Source organism: Aulonocara sp. 'chitande type north' Nkhata Bay, linkage group LG15, assembly GCF_057382095.1.
Source record: "Aulonocara sp. 'chitande type north' Nkhata Bay isolate Kocher_YH1m ecotype deep benthic linkage group LG15, A_spYH_male_GT1.1, whole genome shotgun sequence".
Taxonomy (NCBI): domain Eukaryota; kingdom Metazoa; phylum Chordata; class Actinopteri; order Cichliformes; family Cichlidae; genus Aulonocara; species Aulonocara sp. 'chitande type north' Nkhata Bay.
The window spans coordinates 2,196,379-2,217,329 of NC_141358.1; the positions used below are offsets into that span (position 1 = coordinate 2,196,379).

General features: G+C 43.3%; 1 protein-coding gene across 1 annotated transcript in view; it reads left to right on the plus strand.

The window, feature by feature from the left end:
• The first annotated feature begins 2,479 nt into the window (after nt 1–2,479).
• The window catches only part of flrt2 (fibronectin leucine rich transmembrane protein 2), a 49,487-nt gene continuing 31,015 nt past the window's right edge, over nt 2,480–20,951 (plus strand). The window contains exon 1 of the mRNA XM_086263620.1: nt 2,480–2,763. The gene's annotated coding sequence lies outside the window, so the exon portion shown is untranslated. The remainder of the gene's footprint in view (nt 2,764–20,951) is intronic.

Genomic DNA, 20,951 nt, shown 5'->3' on the forward strand with positions numbered 1-20,951 from the left:
ATTTTGCATATCAGACCTCCCCAGCGCCTGTCAGTATTCCAGCAGTGGCAACACTGCCAAAAACCACAAAAACAAGCTGTTCGCTATCACTGCTGTTCCCATGGGAACAGGCCCGCAGAGGGTGTGCCCGCTCCGACACTCATCTGCACAAACAGTATATGAGCTCAGTCCTCAGCATGTTACACAGACCGGGAGGGGTGTGTGTGTGTCCCGTCAGCCTGTTTCTCTGAGACGCGGGGCCTCACACACAAACTTGCTATCAGTATAAGCGATTAGCTGGACCCCGCTTGTGAAAAGTGCCACAAGGGGGAAAAGGATCAAGACTCCTGAGATTTTGGGCTCATTCGCACACTTCCTCTCCTTAATAAAGACCACACATTCCCGGCGACTGGAGCGGCTTCCAGGGCTGCAGTTCAAAGTTAGCTGGGCCGGCAGAAGAGGGGGGAAAGAGTAAACAGCAGGAAAAACACGCCAGGCTGCATCTGTGATTCACCGTCATTATGATTGTTTTTGTTTTACACAGGAATATAGTTTGATCCTCTCTGAGAGAATTACTTTGCTCTCTCTCTCTCTTTTTTTTTCTGGTGTGTTGTCCATTTAGCTATCAGTGCAACCCCTGCTCACACCGCTGCAGCATCACCGCAGGTGCAGCAAACTGCATGTAATTAGCACAAAGTGTAACGTGCCACCAAACAGGTGCCGGTGATCGTCAGCAGCTCTGCATTTGCATATGAAACTGCACCAATATGGCCAAAGCTTTCACCCTCAAGTTGGCCACAAGCTAAAAGTGGCCTTTTTGTTTTTTATGGCAGCCGAAGAATATGAAATCCTGACAACAGAAAAATCTATTCATTGGCATATTATTGGCATTTACTTACAATATGAGAGAGTTTAAACAGAACATTTCAATTCAGTTCTATTTATATAGCAGCAAATCACAACAACAGTTACCTCAAAGTGCTTTACAATATGATATCAGGGGGTCCTTTGTTTGTTAAGAAAGAATAAAAAAAGGTTAAAAATAGAGTTTTTATGATCATTATGCGAGAGGTGAAAATCAATTCAGGCTCTGTAATTACAAGACAGATTTCATCCACTTGCTAAATATTTCTCACTTTGATTACAGCTTTAATAATTTATTCCCCATTAATTTATTAATGTACCCGGGCACAATATCAGGGACCTCACAGGATGTCAGCTCAGAGGCTTTCACAGAGACGTACACGACTGCATGGCAGCAGCACAGCCAAGAAATCAGGATTATACGTGTGCTTCCTGTAGGAATGGGCAGGGCAGTGGTCCACCTCAGCTGCCTTGTGGATCACCTTAATGTGGCGAGATTCATACCTGCAGCCACGACAGTTCTATCAAAGCTGCAGGTGGATCGATACTCTGGACACATGTGGGTAAGATTTCTCAAACACACGACCGAGTGCACTCTGAACGTGTCAAGGGGGAATTTCAGCCTCCAGGGGTTTGTAAATTAGTCCCATTATGGAGTTTGAAAATAGGGTTTGACCTGATTTCTTACCACGCTCTTAAGTACTCATCAAGACCCAGTGGTTGCATATTTTCAGAAACAAAGTGAATTATTGAGTCTGTAACAATCCCACACCTGACTGTTGTAAAGCCATGTGTGAAAAACAGCATTAACGGGGTTTAGTTCACATCTGGTTAAGAAAATCCAGGGCAGGGACAGAACTGCTTTCTATTTAACCGCACAACATCATTGTGAATTATGGTGGAGTCTTTACAAGCACTGATATGCATTTTGGGCTTATTGGCTAAGCCACGGTGATATTTTACCTGTTCTTCTTAATCTTCGGTGTAGCTGCCTGATCTAGGGGGCACTAGGCGCCATTAAACAAATCCCTGCTCCTCATAATCCTTGCTAAAGTTGCACTATGCAAATGACCGTATTATTCTCCTGATTGTGGTCACACTCGTGCCTCTGACCCAAATCAAAATATGAAAACAGCAGAAGAAACAAAGTGTTTGTCCCGGAGGAAAACACCAGACCCCCTAAGTGAGCAATAAATCTGGCACTTAGACATGAATATGTGTGTATGTGAGCGTGTAAATGTACTCGGTGTTCCTGAAGTCTGTAGCCTCCAGAGATGTCAAATGTTTCAACATCCGTAACCCATGACCCCTGAGACTCCTGTTTTGTTCTCGGCTCTCCGGGGCCCCCCTCTCGAGATATCCATCCGCTGGAACTCCCCGGGATGACGGACTCCCCTGTCATCCCCATTCCTCCGCACTGCAGCCCGGTAGCCTTTGACCTCCCCGCCACCTCTCGCCTCTTCCAGACTGCCCTCGCATTCCAGCAAAAGGCGCTGAAACCTGAGCCCGCGGTGAGCTCATCGAAAATCAAGAGTTAAATGATACCAAAAAACCCTGAGAAATGTGAGAGGGAGAAAAGGGGAGAGGCACGCCGCCGGAGCAGGACAGGTCTGGAACTGGTTGTGTGTGTCTGCTCGCCGGAGCTCCTCGGGGGGGTTAAGTTACAGCAGAGAAAGCGAGGAAGAAGAAACTGCTGGCGTCTTTGAATTCTCTCCGCTTTGTGTCTGCCTCGTTTGCCTGCTCCTCGCCGGCCTGACCGACTTGTGCCTGCAGTTTCCTCTTGACACACTTCAGCGAGCTCTCAAGTTAACGAGCCCGTCGGTGTCTGTGAGCCGGGCTGACATGAGAGCGTAACGCCGTGAGGGCTCCTCGCCTCTGTTCTCCTTTGACCCCGCTACGACCACCGAGTGCTTAGAGACGGTAAGTGTGTGTGTGTGTGTGTGTGTGTGTGTGTGTTTTAAATTGCCCGCTGTGTTCGGATGTGTTTTAGTGTCTGTAAACAAAAAAGAAAAGAAGAAAAATAGCAGATTTCTTCCCAAAGCTTTATCGCAAATGTCACAGCTCTAAATCATTGTAAGTCATGTCTCATATTGGGATGAGTACCATTAAGATGCCTAATCACGGCACACATAATTAAACTAATCAGTGTCTATCTCAAGCTGAGCTCGGAGTACGACTGCATAGAAGTTGGCAAAAAGGCGCTTTTTTCCTTTCATGTGAGAGCATCTTCAGCTGAAAGCAAAATGAACTTTCAGAAGTTGTTGTTGGTTTTTCCACGCATGCATTATTCACGGCTGCCTGTTTCTCACTGGCCGTTGTTCACTGTGCTTCTTCCTGACCTGCTGCACTTGTCTTGTCAACCTTTGGGATGACGAATGGTTTCTGAAGCAAAGTTTTAAACAGGGCTGATGAATGTAATGGGTGGCCTACAGGAGACGCTAAATAAAAGGTTGAGTACACGTTATTACTGTCTTTAAAGAGCGTGATGAAAAGAGTGCACCCACAGCCTCTGCAGGGGTGGCTGAAAAAGAAGAAAGCATTCAGAACAGGGTAAGGGCCGGTTTACGTTGTGTAACCTCACCAGCTCTTCTTCCTTTTCCAGCAGAAAGCGATTGAAAATAATTGTGAGCATACCAGCAATAACTTTTAAAATGTCTGAGGTGAAATAGAAACAATTATCTCTAACATCTTTCGCGATGGTCTCATTATTTAAATGGGTGTGAAGTCCTCCTCTGCCTCTCACAGGTAAACACTCCACGCTTCTTTGGAAATAATGACATCTCTATGATCAAAAGCTTTTCTCCTCTTCTTTACTGGGGAAAGCTGCCCTGATTACACTCCATTTACAAAGCTGTTTTATTCACCGGCTTTTACTTAACAAACCTCCAGAACGCCAAGTCCCAGACCACACCTGCCAATGAACGTGATTAATGAGGAAACATAAGGCTACAGCATACAGAGAGTAGTGACACACACCTCTCCAGCATCCACATATGACCTCTAATATTTCATTTTCCTAACATGTTCACAGTTGTTCCATATTGTGTAGCAGTAGCCTGGATATGTCTGCTGTTTTTGTCCCTGTAGATTTTATTTTCAGAATCATATTGTTCATACAGAGTCATCAAACAGCTCGCAGGAAACACTCCACATATATGCATTTTAACTCACTGCAAAGTAATGCTTTAAAGACAGTCACTGGGTCAAGTTTGCTGCTGAGAGGCTGCGTCTGATTTGGAGCTTTTATTCATCACGCTACTTTTTGCTGTTTTAACTTTTTATCTGTTGGGTTTAAGTGACTATTTTAGAAAGTGTCTGTTTAAAATGCAAATCCTCTCTTAACTGTTTGAACTTGGAGTCTTTACCAGCTCTGATCTGTTATTTTGGGTTAACCATTTAAAACGTCATGTATTACACCAAGTGTTTGAAACGTGAATGCTTTCTTAGCTTACCATTTCAATTATTGTATTTAGCCTATTTTTAGCTAATTATTTGAACTAAATATGAGCTTTAGTGCTCTGTTTATTTTTACAGTTCTATTTAAATTTTTAACTACTTTTACATAAACAATTAAAATTCTTTGCTAATTATTTCAGCAGTTTTTATATATTACCTCTTGTTGTTACATTTAGCTAACGTTTTGTTTCTGGTTTACTAACAATCTTTGAGCCAAACAAAGACGGCACATCTGAAAATACATTTCAGAGAAATCTTATTTCTTTATGATTTATGACGTTTTAACAGTACATGGAGAAAAAAAATCCCTCGAAAAACAAAAATCAAGTAAATAGAATCAAACTTCAAGAAGACAGTTGAGTGTTATTGAGTATTTTATACAGAGAATCAGCTATAACAGAATTGTCTGTCCTTCTGTAGTTTATACAGATTATTATTGAGTTATTACAGATGGCTTCACATGTAACCATGAGTTTCATATTTTACTGGTCAAGGTGGTGTTAGTTCAACATTTTTTCCTTTTTTTTTTTTTTTTTTTTACAAAACATCATTTTTGAGGCTCCATCATTTTTCCATATCATCTTTACACTGTAAAATAACTTGTACGTGATGTCTTTGTTAAATGCAATGAAGCGCAAGTGTAAAGTGTCCGTCTAAAGCAGGGGTGTCAAACTCAAATACACAGTGGGCCAAAATTCAAAACTGGAACAAAGTCGCGGGCTAACATTAATATTTATTGAAATATATTTATTCCTCCAGATATGAGAATGAATCTCTTCTTATGGACTCAAACACGTTTTGCTGAAAAACTGAATATGGAACAAGCAAAGCTTAATACTAAACAATATATATATTAGCTGTATAATACCAGTAGGCCAGCTCTAATAATAATTTGGCATGGCTTCGCGGGCCAAATGTAATTAGGCTGCGGGCCAAATTTGGCCCACGGGCCAGAGTTTGACACCTATGGTCTAAAGGCTCATTTCTGCATCAGTTCTTTAAAGTATGCATTGTGTAATGTGTCAGTTGACAGCTCAGCAGGCACCTTTCTGGAGCTCAGGTTAAAGTGAGAGCTTTCACCTCCACCTATCATTGCTTTGGGGCACAGGCAGAAGGGTTTTACACACCAGTATAGAAATGAACACATTCGACAGCTGCAGTGTGTTTTCTACAACATGGGGGATAAAAGACGCATAGATTCAACCTTTTTTATTTTATTTCTTTAAACATTTTGATACAATTAGTTGCAAAAAAAATAATTTCACATGACTTTGGCATTAGGAATGTCTCACCGTGTCTGAGACTGTTAGAAATGACAGTGAAGAAAAACAGTTTGATCTTTTTTTTGTCTTGAATTACTTTATTTAGACTCTCGTTTATTAACATCCTGACAGAAGACTGAATCCTATACAAGCCCAAACCTGTAGCACTGAAGAGTCAGCTGACGGCAGCGGCCGACTGCTGGACGCAGCCTGAGGGCAGAGCTCAGATATGCAGTGATGGAAGAGCAGGAAAGGACGAAGACGAGAGCGAGAAAGAGAGGGAGGGAGAAGGAAGACCGTAGGCTGCTTCTATGGCCGACTGGGAGATCGGACACAAGGAGAAGCTTGTTCTCGCTCCGTCTCACTGTTCTGGGCATGTAGCAGGAGGACATGGCCTCTCCTGAACGAAAGGAAAATAGAGTCAAATACCAGAGGATAATGTGATTATAGGCAAATAGGAGAACGAAGGTTAATTAGAGTTAAGTGTCTATAAAAAACGTCTCTGTGTATACATCTGCATTTCAGCCTCCGTCCCATCGACGGGCTCGAATTCTTTCTGCCTCCATTAAAACAAACATAACTCGGTAGTTCAGAAAGAATGTTGTGAATGTATATTTTTGGAAGATAATACCTGCGCGCAGTCATTAGGTTATAGTCGACGGCTTAGACATTAACATACCATAAAGACCGATGTACCTGAAAAAAGCCCCAAAAACACAAAGCTGCAACAGTGACCTCACGCACACGTCTGGAGGTCGAACTGAGTCAACATCAGCCATGATGAATCCCACCAATAGCTGTTTTCATCAAACACTCATAATCTCCCACTTGTGACCGCTGGCGCCCCATTAATGTGGGACCTGTCGTTCAGAGAGAGACGCGCTGCAGCCGTGACCTCTGAAAGATTCGACCAGAACTGAACCAATCAGGGAACAGCAGCTGATTTTCTTTTCTTTCTTTGGTGGTGGGGGGCGCTAACATTCGCCATGTTGCATCAAATGTATCTGACGATTAGAGGTGACCAACGCGGGTTGTTTTCTTCACAAAGTGAGCGACTCAACATTTAGCTGCACCTTTGATTGTTCTTTACGGAGCAGTTTAAAGGGAAAATCACAGCTTTGCTTGCTGCAGTAACAATGTCCTGAAAAACAACTCAAACCACTTACGGACAAAGAAACCCCGTAAACACCCAGAAGAGTCAGTTCAGTCTGGCCCTTCTTCCTTCTCTCTCTGTGGCTGAGACCCAGGAGCCGCCACGCTGTAAAAGGCATTTTGAATATTAGTTGTGGAAAATGTGACCATGGATTCTGGATTAAAGCTGATTGGTCACACGCTGTAGTTAGCAAGGAAAAGAAAGACTTATTTTTGTAAGTCCTTCGTTCTATAACCGGCTTTGTTAGTTTTCTTCAAGAGCTGCGATTTTTGGTTGTTGGCTCGTTACCGCCCCTGATGTCTTAATGTGTCTGAGGATACATGTGCCATGCTTAGCGTAGCCCTGAGGGACTGTGGGCTTCCTCGTGCCTTCTTCTTGGACCTAAATCCATCCACCAGCTGACTGTTATTACTGCATAAATCTAATTCTGATGAGTCAGTTTTGGTGGTTTGAACTGAAAAATGTAATTACCATTATACATCCTCACAATGACTTTTTGCGTACATCGTGTAATGCATAACTAGAGTTCAGCCAGAATATGAAAACCTCCCGAGGACTCAGCAAATGCTGCTTTGTTTAAAGCTGGAACCTTCGAGCGTATAGACCAAAGCAGCTCGGACACATCAGGACGGGCCCTTTGGGGGTATCGTGTGGTGGCAATGATACACTGGCAGCAGATCCTGTGGGGCTACAGACCTCTGAGGTGAGACCTCCATTTATTCTGTGTTTTGTGCATCGTGCTGCCAATAGAAACCCAGCAATCTTTAAATGAACGGAGTAACAGAGTGAATGACAAAGCACGCATGTTGCAGCTGACGGCTGTAAGAAAAGCACAACATCTAACTGCAGTCATGGCGACCTTAAGCAAGATAAGCTAATGCTCCGTCTTTCTGAGTACAAACTAGTCTCATAGTTGTTGGAGCGACTCGTATATTTTGAGAGTGAAGTTGTTCACCACAAAATAAGTTTTGATCGGAAAAATTGGACGTTACATCAGTTTTTTCTTGTTCCTTTGCTTCCTTTGTAAAACACTTAACGATGGTTCTAAACTGCAGTATGAGTACAGAGAGTTGGCAGGAAGTCTTCAGACACTTGAAGCTAGTGATGGGACAACATGTGTGCCAGTGCATTCGGTACTTTTGTGGTGCTTACTGCTATATTGGCTTCTGAACAGGCAGTATAGCTATTATGGTATTATGCCACAGACATAAACAGCACAGATCGTATCCCCTGTCTTAACAACAATCTAGTATATTTGGTGCTACCATACCTGATGAATTTATTTTTAAATCACAGATAATGTATAATAATAATAATAATAATGATAATAATAATATATACAGCATTCGGAGTATTGCCTAAACCAGCATCATGATACCTCGTTATGGGCCAAAACAGATACTCCACATTTAAATGTAACTGATAGATTTTCAGCGTATTTGGAAGTTACTGAAGTACTTTGAACATTTTCTTACCCTGTGAGTACAGCGCTGCCTATAATTGAGGACAGGTTTTATGGCGCGTAAGCAGAGCCGTTCCTGTTTGCTTTGGAAACCTCTGAAAGTGGCCAAAAAAGCGCCGGCGAATGCCAGCCAGAAGGGCTGCCAGCAGGCGTACATAACGCAACTCGGAGCTGCACTCCTTGATTTTCTGCTCCAGTCACACTGAACTTTTAACAGGCTTCGTGCTGCTGGCGCATTCAGGACTCAGCCGCCCCCCCTCCACCCTCATGTCCCCCCCTTATCTTAGATTTTATGTTCACACCTCATAAAAACTCAATTTATTCCTCAAAGTTGAGCTTTAGTTGTGAAATCCTTGTTGTCATTTACAAGCGATGTTGCATTTGGTGTTCAGGCATCGCAGAGCTATCAGCATTATTTTTGTGGCAGCAGTGCTGCTACACACACACACACACACACACACACACTGAACAAGTGTGAGAGTAGGGTATTTCTCTCAAATGTAACCAAAACAGAAGGCTGCAGATTAGATGAATACGGGCGATGAATCGTCTCACACCACAGTAGTCGTGGTGATGCGGGTCGTATCAGACACCAGGAATGTTTGTCTCCGTTTCTGCTTCTTTCAACGCCGAGTTCATTTCATTCCATGAAATCTTTTTGCTCAGCTTCATGCAATGGCGTTGGTTCTTTTTCACATTTACTGGGTTGTTTCAGCAGACCTCTTCCCAGAAGGCTTTAAAAATAACTGTTTACATTAGACTCCAAAAATGGACTCACATTTATGCGGCAAAACTTCCTTTTTTGATGACAAAAAATAAAAAATGTTTATATTTCCAAAGAATGTGGTTAAAATCGTCATTCTCCTTCATTCAAACCTCTCTCCTCTGATCTAACAGCAGTGATCCTGCTACAGCTCAAGGCTTTATATTTAAAGTTGTAATAACAAGTTTCAACTGAAACTCGCAAAATGTAGGTTCGTGCTTTGTGGAGAAACTGTTGTTGGCAAGTACAGCAGCAAGATGTTTCTTGTACCTGGTCGACAGTTTTGCACACATATTATGAAGGTTTGGTTCACTAATCTTTACAAACTCTCTAAAGTCTCCAGCTTAAACTCTCTACACAGGTTTTCTACAGCAGCGGTCTCCAACCTTTTTTGCACCTCGGACCGGTTTATGCCCGACAATATTTTCACGGATCGGCCTTTAAGGTATCATGGATAAATACAACAAAATAAAACTAGTACCGGTACTGAAAAAAAGAAGATTTATTCATAACACACGTGAAAAGACCCAGGAAAACAGAGTTAACGATAAAAACGATAACAAAATAACGCTGAAAACGATAAAAACCCTGAAAACCAGACATTTCACACCTGAGCCTCAACTCTCGCGGCCCGGTACCAAACGACTCACGGACCGGTACCGGTCCGAGGCCCGGGGGTTGGGGACCGCTGTTCTATAGGATTAAGGTCTGGAGACTTGTTGGGCCGCTCTATGAGCTCAATGTTCTTCTTCTTTAGCCACTTCATTTTTGCCTGGGCCTCATGATTCGGGTCTTGATGGAAGATCCATCCATGACCCATCTTCATTGCTCTGTCCAAGATTTTACGGTTCATGGCCTCCTTGTTGTGTTTAAGTTGTCCTGTGCCCTCAGTCCTGAAGCATAATAGTTCCACCTTCATGCTTGATTGTGTGGACGTTTGGGCGGGGCCAGTCTCTAACTGGTACTAATGCCATACCAGTTAGAGGCTGTTCATTTCTTTGTAAGTCAGCAAACTTACAAATTCACTCCCAAAATCTCATCGACATCCCATCAGCTCTGGTCGCCACATCGCCGTTTGGCGTTGACGCCTCTTTATCAAAGATAAAGTTGCCCCAAAGTCGATGCCATTGTAACTTTGAGGCTGTTTAGCATCGGCTGAAACCAATTGCATTTCTGGCAGCGTTTTCCAGGGTGTATCCTGTTGATAACCTAAAGACTATTTGCCACTTCACTGCATCATTTGTTTAAAGCTGTTCAAATTGGCTCCATTTCCACCAGTAACATGCTAACGGTAACACTGAGGCACCACTAATAACAATAACACAGGCCCCACTCTGCTTTTTCCTCGATCAAGGAGGCGATTTTACCTGAAGCTGCATGAGCGGGCGAGAACTATAGTGCGCCGTATATCTTAACATCTGGCCAAAACATCACCGCGTCCAAAAAGCTCAACATCTCAGCACAGCAGGGGTCTATTTTGTTGTGTGTATGGACACAGTACACCAAAGGCAGTAGGTGGTTTCCAAGACTTATAGAGATGTATTTTTACTTAAATAAAAGACTCACAGACCTCCTTGGTCTCCAGCAGTGGCAGCCAGGTGTGATGTTACCGTCATGTGTTCTGTGTTAGGCGCTGGCAGTGACGTAAAGGACAGTTGGAAATGTGATTTGAGTGGCTCTGGGCACGATGTCGTTTAAAATTTGATTTGAATCAGATTCCTAACCACCGACAGCGTGACTTTTACAATCTGCAATCTGATTCCAATTTGGATATGCCAAAAAACAAACATAACCAAATCCACGTCTTCACCCGTTTTCTTCACCTCCCACATTTTTATCACCTCTGCCCCCCCCCCCCACCCCCTCCCCCTCATTCTTCCTCCTTACCAGTCAACATGACATCATGTTGTTGTTGCAGCACCCAAACCCTCGACTGGGCGATGCGGGTGAGAACAAAGGTCCAGTTGACACAATACGCCGTCTATCTTTCCAAACTCAACAGCTCACAGGCGTCGCGTCACCACCTTTCTGTTATTACTCACCTTAAAGTTTTGTCTTTATTAAACTTTGTGACCTATGACGACGCTGCAACTTAACACGGCAAACTGAAGCAACCCTGTCGTGTGGGAAAAACACTGAATCATTTTCTTTATATGCAGGAATCACTCTCAATGAAACCAAACCTAGTCTGAGACGCCCCCACCTCCAGCCCTGCTTTCAGTCATGTTCACTTCTCTTTAGATGTGTCTCGATGTTTGCACGTGCGTCTACATAAATTGCTTTTTCCTGTTCGTGCGCAGCCTTCATGTCTGCCGTGTGTCTCTGCGTTGGACCGACGCTCTTCACTTCTGGCACTCTACGCCATTATTTTCCTATTTTGCATGTCGCTTGCTGAGTTAGCGCACGCTGTCAGCTGCCTGCTGAGCGATGCATTCCTCTCTATCTCAAAAGCTTCGCAGTAATTGCTAGGTAATTGTTTGTCCAGTTATGCAGCGTGCAAAAGCCCAGCCTCACATTATGTCAGTTAAACTCTGTCGAAACAATGCACTGCCAAATAAAAAAACCAAACAAAGCATAAAACACTGAGATCTTTGCCCCGTGGCGATGTAGCCTCGCATGCTTCAGAAACTCAATTATTCAAATAAACCTGGACAACAGTGAGGAATAATCTCTCCCAGGTGGCATACAGTTTTCACTTTGTTTTAAAAAAATAAGCTTTTCTGACTGAACGCAGCCTCTGGCGAGCAACCGACCCCGCCGCATTCCACTTTCACATGACCTTCTCGACAGACCTGGCCCGGAGCGAGAGCCGCGCAGCCCACCCCTCGCCACGCCTCCCGTTCGACTGGCCTAGATAGGACGAGGACCTGCTCGTCTTTTCTCCTCCTTCTCTGTGTTTATTAGCTTGACTCAAGTCCAAGGAGGCAATTGGCTTGTAAATTTCATCTATGTATATTTACAGTTGTGTTTTACAAGGACAGATTCATATCCCTCTCAGAGGATGGGAGAGTGTAAAATTGGGCCTGGTGCAGGCGGTTTTCAGCCCGTTTGTGTACATGCATGTTTGGAGAGTATGAGTGCTGCAAAGTGGCCGAGCAGTTTAATTGATTAGATAATATTTAGGGAATGCAGTCGTGTCAGGGGTGATTTGTGACAGAAGGGTAACAGCGAGCGTGAAAGGGAAGGTTTACAAGAGGCTAGTGAGACCTGCTGTGATTTATGGTTTGGCTAAGATGGCAAGTCAGAGCTGAAGATGCTGACTGGGAGGGGACCAGAATGGACATGACTGGGAATGAATACATCAGAGGGACGGCTCAGGTCGAGTGGTTTGGAGACAAAGTTGGAGAGACAAGGCTAAGATGATTCGGACGTGGGAGAAAGAATATATTGGACAAAGGATGTTGAAGATGGAGCTGGCAGGCAGGAGGGAAAGAGGAAGACTACAGAGAAGAAGGACATGCAGATGTGACAGAGGAGGGTGCTGGGATAGGATGAGATGGATGCAGACGATTCGCTGTGGTGACCCCTAAAGGCAGCAGCTGAAAGATCAAGATCGTTTTGTTTGCTTTCGTTCTTTAAGCTCGAAAAATACACGAAAACACTCGGCTAATGAAAAAAGGTAGAAAACCTAAAAGATGGAATAAAAATTCACCAAAGACTTTAAACTGATTTATTAAATCTCTAATTAATCAGTGCAGTTGTGCATGGCAGCGGGATTGTCTCTTTAGATGATTTAACATATCAGTGATAACCAGTGTTGGTCAAGTTACTTGAAAAAAGTAATCAGTAACTAATTACTGATTACTTACCCCAAAAAGTAATCCCGTTACTTTACTGATTACTTATTTTCAAAAGTAATTAATTACTTAGTTACTTAGTTACTTTTTAAAAACACGATTTACAACCTGAAGAGGTGATAAAGTGATAGATCTTTCAGCCAATTCTACTTTTTCTGCATAATCCATCATACAAAATGTAATCAGATGGAAAAGTCTCTTTTTAAAACTTGTTTTATTAGTTTTAATCTTTTAACTTTATGCATCAAGCAAAGATTTAATTATCTGCAACATTCTCTGACTGGAAGAAATTTTTTTAATATTTAAACCTATTTTCTGCACATTCCAGCTCATAAAATTAAATATTTTTTGTGTTTACACTCAGTCTTTCAAATAGATGCAAGTAAACACAGCAGAAAATAAATAAAGTCAAAGACTCAGCGGTCCTGTTGCTCTATTTTCGCCTGTAAAGCAGGAGTGGGGGCAGGCGGAGGGTTACCCTGGTGCAGGTGTGCCGCAGTCAGTGGAAGAATCCGCGAGTTTCTCTGTGAGTTTCCCATTAAAGTTTAGGGGTTTTTTCGCTGTAAAAAGAAGTTTTCTTCCCACGCACAGCGGACACTAATGTTTTTGTCACTTTTTATGGAATCAAACTCAAAGTAAGGTCAGTACTTCCACGCTTTAAACTCTGCACGCTCATACTCTCTCCCGCACTCGATATGTGATCCATTGTTGATCTGCACACAGCTGCTGTCACGAACGTCGCACTCGCTTACGTCACTGTCATGAGACATTCTCGCAAAAAAAATCACAGTTTTAGTAACGCAGTAACGCAGCGTTCCTACGGGAAAGTAACGGTAATCTAATTACCGTTTTTGCAACAGTAATCCCTTACTTTACTCGTTACTTGAAAAAAGTAATCGGATTACCCCATCCCTGGTGATAACCAGCGATTTTATCACCGTGAGGAATCAGTTTAAAGTCTTAACGCTAAGTTAGCTTTCATTTTAGTAAAAACCAGCTAGTTAACTCATCATGTGACATACAAACATCAGTTAAATTATTAGGGCCATGTTAATATCTAATCAGCCAATAAAGTGGCAGGAACACAGCGTCCGAACCGAGCGTCAGAATGTGGAAAAAGTGGGATTTAAGTGACTTTGAACGCAGCATGGTTGTTGGTGCCAGACAACTGAGTATTTCAGAAACTGCTGACCTGCTGGGATTTTCCCACACAACCATCAGTGAGCATTGTTTGAACACCATAGCCTTCCCGAGTGTTGCTGCTGACTCAGATGACCTACACAGTCACCTGATCTCAGTCCTGTACAGCACCTTCGGGATGTGGTGGACTGGGAGATTTGCATCATGGATGTGCAGCTGCTATCGTGTCAACATCGTCCACAGTCTTTGCTGCACTGAGAAGGTGTTCCTGCCTTTGGTTCTCTGGTTCCATATGTGATACCAAGGGATGGGCTAGATATGTTTTGGCACTTTTGAACCCTATTTTGAGGACACGTGTTAAGTATATAATTGTTATTTACTACTATACATGCAGCAGATGCAGCTCCTTGCATGATTGGCAGTTTGCTTGGCTGTGTTGGTGGGGAGGCCACAGGGTTACAGCCCAGTGCAGAGCTGTTTCCTCACTTGTTTCACTTTGACTTTGTTCACCGCTGTTTCTTGGCTCGACTTTGTCTTCAGTAGAGGCCAAACTGGCCCACACTGTAAACATCCTGCACTGAGCCGCTGCTGTAAAGAAGGAAGTGCTTTCTCTCAGCTGACCCTCACATTTACTAACATGATATAACTTCAGAGGCACCAGTGAGCACCGCTCGCTGTTTCTGTCATTCAGTCAAATTTGTAAAACTAGCCCATGAAGCTGTTGGAGTATAATTAGCGAAGCTTTGGAGGTTCTCGGAGGCTGAAGTTGCTCGCTCTTTCTAATCTTCATGCTGTGGCCTTTCATCCAACTCGCTCCAAAGTCTGAAACTTTTCTCCTCAGGCATTCATTAAGAAAAAATAAATAAAAGTAAAACTTGCTAATTCAGCTTCTTAAATGAGAGGATGTTCAGCTTTCTGTAAATGTTACACCTCACGATCTTGGTTAGAAAACAAGAAGCCGTTCCTTTATTCCCTGAAAAAGCGACATGTTATTATTAGCAATAAAATCATCATTATCTGCAGGCCCGCAAACTGCGCTGCGAGTCTCTCACATAATCGAGAAGTTCCTGTCAAAAGTCCCAGTTTATATTTGTTTCTCCCCCCCCCCAAAAAAAAAAAAAAACCAGGAGAAAGCTCCAAAGCCGGTTTCTAAAACAGGAAATGGAATTGGCTTTTTTTTTTTTTTTTGCAAACGACGGCTCGAGTGTTTGTGTTAAGGAGTCAGAGAGACAAAGAGAGAGAGGCAGCACTTTAATATCCTCAATAATGACGCACGGGGGGGGCATCTGTTTGCGAATCCCACATCAAAGCAGGCGCCGTGTCAGCGGAGGGTTATGCATATATTTCCCTCGTTCTTCCCGTGCAGCAGGAGCGAGCGCAGAAGCTGATGACTGGAAGGAGACGCTGTTGTGATCGGGGCTGGAGCGCGAGGACAGGAGAAACCAAACAGAGTAAACACGCGGACGCAGAGTCAAAACAGCTACAAGAGAAAACTTGCAAATCCATTACATTATCAAGGTCTGGCTCTTGTTTTTGCTGCGTTGCGGGGCGGGGGGGCTGTTTCCCCCCCGCGAGGGCATCTGGAGGAGATTACGCTCCAAACTGAAACTGCAGGCCCCGTGAAACATGACTCAGGGATGAATGGAGGCTTTTAGACCGGTGTCTGCCTTCCCACACGCCGCTCTGCTATTCTTTATTTGTCCGTCACCCAATAAAACACGCACGGCATTATCTGATACCCGCACGCTGCATGAGCAAGCAAGGGTCTTTTATTAAGCAAGCCTTTATTGATGCAAGTTGTTTTTGTGAGAGAGACGCAAAAATATGATATAGCTTCCCCTCTGAAGAACAAGATGTTACTGACGGTGTTATTAATCTCGAATCAGCTCTCAGCTCAGACCGTGCCTTATTGTGACAGATTGTGATTTGTAAGGTCGCAAACGCCTGTTTTTGTCTCGTAAAAGCGGCGAACCAGAGCGTAAAAGAGAGCGCGTGGACGGGGAGCGTGAGGGAACGGACAACAACACGAGTTTGGGCCCATCGGAGGCCAAAGTATCTGCGAGAACAGACGGAGCTCCTGGTCAGGGCGCTACGTGGCAGCGGATTGGACGCTTATTATATTCGATCCACGTTTTTACTTGTAGCTCAGAAGAAGCCTGAGGGGGGGGGGGGGGGGGGGGTTGCGCTCACATTTGCTCCTCCATTCTGGGGGCAGGGGGGAACTAATGCATGTCACCGATGCCACCTGCAGTTAGAGTAAACAGAGCTGACCACCACTCAGCCGGGCACTAATGCGCCACACAAAGAAGGCGAGGTTGGAACAGGAGCAAGTCCAATATTAGCTCCACATTACTACGTCAACTGACCCGGGCCACGTCGATGAAAGGGTACATGTATAGAAATGCGAGGCACGTGTGCACATTCATGCATGTTTCAAGTATCGCACGGATTTTATCCAGCAGCCTCCACCCGAAGCCGTTTTGTTGCCTCTATAATTGCCAGACTTGCTGCTGCCGCTGTCAGCTGTATTATTTATTTATTTATTTATTTATTTTTTGCAAGAAAATATGCAAGCCGAGGTAGCGACTTGACACGTTAATCAGTCGGCGATCGTGCTCAGCCTAACAAACATTTTTTTTCGTGGCCCGGAGAATACGCATATTCTCAAGAGGGAGAGATGCAGGGATTCAGGAATTGTTTCCATTTCTTCAACTAGTCAAAGCCAAGACTACATGGCTCTGCTCTCTTTGAGAGTGTGCTGCTGTCCCTGCATAGGTTTCAATTTCAACCCTCTCAGCACATCGGCGATGTGATTGCTTCCTACTGCAATTTATTGCAGGCAAATTGAAAGATTCCAAGGCGCGAGTGGGCTTGCGTTGCTCCGGGCGCGCTGGGCCGGTTGCTTACACCTTTACTCCGTCTCCTCACACACAGACAGAGCTCCCTCCCATCTGGGTTCGTCAGAGTTGGAGTTATTGTAACCAAGTCTTCAGGAAAGAAGGCGGGTTGGGGGAGGAGGGGGGAGGTTTTCCACAGCCTAGAGGCAGGATGGCAGTGGTCCCATTAGCTGACCCCCAGGCAGGCCCTCTGGAGGCAGATAGACTTACCAGCGTCAGAGCGTAATACGCGCTGGGCGGCATCAAAGTGCTGCACCGTGGCAGCTGATAGCTTGTGGTGACATCGTGCCGTGGGACAGAACACTCTCCGCCATCATTACCGTGGATCCCTCACATCAGCTATTTATAATCAATTTTCCATCCCGAGCATATGGTGTTGAGAAAAAAAAAAAGGGGGGGGGGGGGGGCAACGAACAATAAAGGAGAGGGAACAACTGGAAAAATTACACAACAGGGACCGTTCGTATAAATGGACCCAGACATGTAAAAGTAACGAGCGGTTTAGGGAAGCTGTTTCTTTAAAAGCAGCTCTGACAGGAATAAAACCACTCGTTCCTAGTGGGTCGTGCTTCACAATAGTCTTTTTCAAATTTGCCTGTAAACTGTGGAAAGCCGCATCGTTATTCGCAACAAAACGGCCTCATTTTCAGGCACACACATCAGCAGCCGCGGGAGAAGCATTGTTCTGCTGCTCCCATCCTGCCTGTATTTATTATCAGGGGACTTTTTACACTCACATTACTCCGGGTATCACTTTACACTTTTTTTTCCATGTGTACTGAAAACGCACTCATGAGTGGAATTTGTTTTGCTTTGGTTAAATGTCAGTGGAGCCAAACTGTCAAGGGATGAATGCTGTAGAGACCATGTACATCTTAGTATGCCCAGATGACAAACTGAGATGTGTGTGTGTGTTCACTCCCTCCCTGAAAGGATGAGCTGCAGCATTCTTGATCGAGGTGATGAACCCACATCACAGTGACATTCTGTCTAAGTGTGTGTGTGTTTGTGCGTGCCTGCGGTGTGATGTTTTGACTCTGACATGTTGATGTGGTAAAGGAAGGAGTTCAGCTCGGGCTGTGACTGTGACGGGGAAATATGACTAAACCCAGAGACGACGGAGGGTCAAGTGCTGCTCTTCTTTCCCCTACCACTCGACACTTATTCATGCACACAAGCTGAGGTCTGTGGCCCCGTGTGTCACAATAATAAGCCTGGAAGTGTAACTAGGTTCACAACTGATGCAGGTTAGGAGAAACAAATGGTGGTGCTGACCTTTGTGTTAATCTCTCTCATTTTTCAGCTCCGTCAGGCCCATCAGCACCATCAGATACGTGGTCTACAGCCACATTGTTGGGCCTCCTCGTAGATTCCTCGTTGCTCACTGTCATTCATGGGAGCACTGTGCCCGCCCCATCTCATGCTGAGTTTTTCTGCTTGTTTAGTTTGTTTGCCCCACGTGTCATTGATCCAAGGGGTTTGGTTACGTAAAGTGCAGATTTTCACACAAATTTTGTTTTGTTTTTTTTGGTGAGGCTGCACATAGAGGGGTTCGACCTCCAGCTACTCCCGTCTATCTGTTGAGGTGTCCTTGTGAAAGGAGTGCTTAATAAAAGTATAAAAACACTGTGTAAGCACCATTTAATTCATACAGAGTGCCATGTATGAATTATAATGTATATATAATAAACGCCTTCTTTTTTTTAATTGAATTGTAAAAACTTTTCATTCGTTGCCTACATGTTAGAAACGTCACTGCACTGTAACATTATGGTATCAAATTGTATCCATGTGATGGCTTCTTCTTCTTTGTAAAGCAGTGCAAGGCTGAAGTTTCACTCAGTTACACGTGTTTGATACTGCGCTCTTTTTTTCAAAGTTACTAAGTATCAAATATGTGAAAACTGACTAAAAGTATTTCTGGGGAAAAGAACTGAGTTTCCCTTTGCTACATTCTACACACACACACACACACACACACACACACACACACACACACACACACGTATATATTAGGGGTGCAACGATACTCATATCGATATTGAACCGTTCGATACAGTGCTTTCGGTTCGGTACGCATATGTATCGAACAATACAAAATTTGTAATTTATTTTATCAACTTTCCTTCTGACGATGCTGTCTGTGTTGAGCGCTCAGTGGATCTGCGCTCAACTACTCCGCCTAGGCTGCACTGTCGAGCGCAGATCTGCTGAGCGCTCAACACAGACAGCATCGTCAGAAGGAAGAGCGCAGGGCAAGCTAGCGAGACAGAAGTTAAGCTCTCCTTACAACATGAACCTCCCCCACCCTCATTCAGATCTGGCGTTTGGAACTATTTTGGTTTTCATGTGACGTATGACCCTGAAGGTAAGCGAGTCATGGACTAAAGTAAAACAGTATGTTGGATGTGCCACGCAATGCTCAATTACATGGTAGGAGCTAGTGTGTTAGCGCAGTTAGCTCATTAACGTGTTGGCCGTCCAGCCCCACGCACGGGGCGATCCGCGGTAGCTCGTTAACGGAGATTTGCCGTGTTGTGGCGTTAACGTCATTTCAGATTAACGCTGACAGCACTAGTGGGAACACAACGAATATGACTGCACATTTACTCCGACACCATCCTAGTGCAAAGACAAGTGGAAGCAGACAAAACAACAAGTACGCATGCTACAAACTTTACCCGAGTCATTTAGACAGCCGTTAGCACAGGATTCTCCTTATGGGGACCTGATATGTTTAATATGCTGCTGAGAATATAGCCCAGAAGAAGCGTATAGTATAGCTTTTATTTTGAAAGAGCCATTTCTCTGTAATAAACACTCTTTTCCAAAGATGAGAGATTTCTCCATCAGATAGATTTGTTTTTTTATTACTTTGTTGTTTCAGCAACATTCAATTTAAAAACTGTACTTTTGAGTTAAAATATATATTTATAATTTTAATAAATACCAAACTAAAAAGGCATGAACATTTTTTTTTGTATCGAAAAAATATCGAACCGTGACACCAAAGTATCGAACCGAACCGTGAATTTTGTGTATCGTTGCACCCCTAATATATTCTGATTAATTTGTGATGAATTCATTTCACCTTATTTATATGGAATTAAACTATAATTATAAAATTTACATTTTATAAAAAAAAGCTTGTTTGAAAAACTAAGTTTGTGGTTTCCTGTGATCAGAGCAGCTGGTCGGTATGACAGGATGAGCTAACTGCATTATTATATGAAAACAATTTGAAGAGCAATTACTGGAAAAATGATCAGCAACTTTGTAAATGACTATTTTCACATTTATGAGTGTTAATCAGACGTAAGAGACACATTATTTTTTCCCACCTTCTATAATTCAGTAGCTGGGACGATCTGATTAACAGCAAAACTGACAGTAAATTTTCTGCATGGGAAAAATAAAAATAACCATTAATTTGATACAAAGGCAAAATCTGAACCTTTGACTCTGCTTCACGTTGTATCAGTGAAAGTTCAGGTTTTTGCTTAAACAGTGGAAAAATAGCTGTTTATGCACAAGTGCTAAAAACGAGTCTGTTGAACATTACGTCAGCGTGTGAGTGTGAATGAAGCTGGAAGTGTCGGGTGTTTGAATCCTAAATGAAATGATGTCAGTTTGAGGGCAAAAACTGAAAGATGTCCGCTGATTTATAAACACAGCTGTAAAATGAGTGTGATCAGTGAAAAGCAGCTGAAGATGGTGAAAATGTTGGAAATGTAACTGACAGTGCAACAAAAATGATCCTTTAAAACGACAAATTGTTGGACAGTGGTGCAAATAATGATCATTACAATGCAAAAGAAAATAAAGTCGTAGAAACAAAGTCATCAGTGACAGGTGCAGCACAACAGCAGCTGACCTTCAACGACACGGCACCAAACACGCAAATGAGGAAATTAATAAAAAACCAAGAAAAACAAACTAATAAAAAATCTTTTAAGCTTCTTGCAGAAAGACAGAGATGTGAGTGGAACCGCAGCTAATCAATTAAAATCCTGATACATCAGGTTTTTAGACCAAAACAAACTAAAATGAAATAAAAGTTTAAAAAGTGAACTTCACCAGGAATGCAGTGAAAGAAATCACACAAAAACAGCTCTGCTGACCTCTTTTGTATTTTAAAGAATCAAAACAACAGAGAAAAGATGAGAATCGTGAAATTA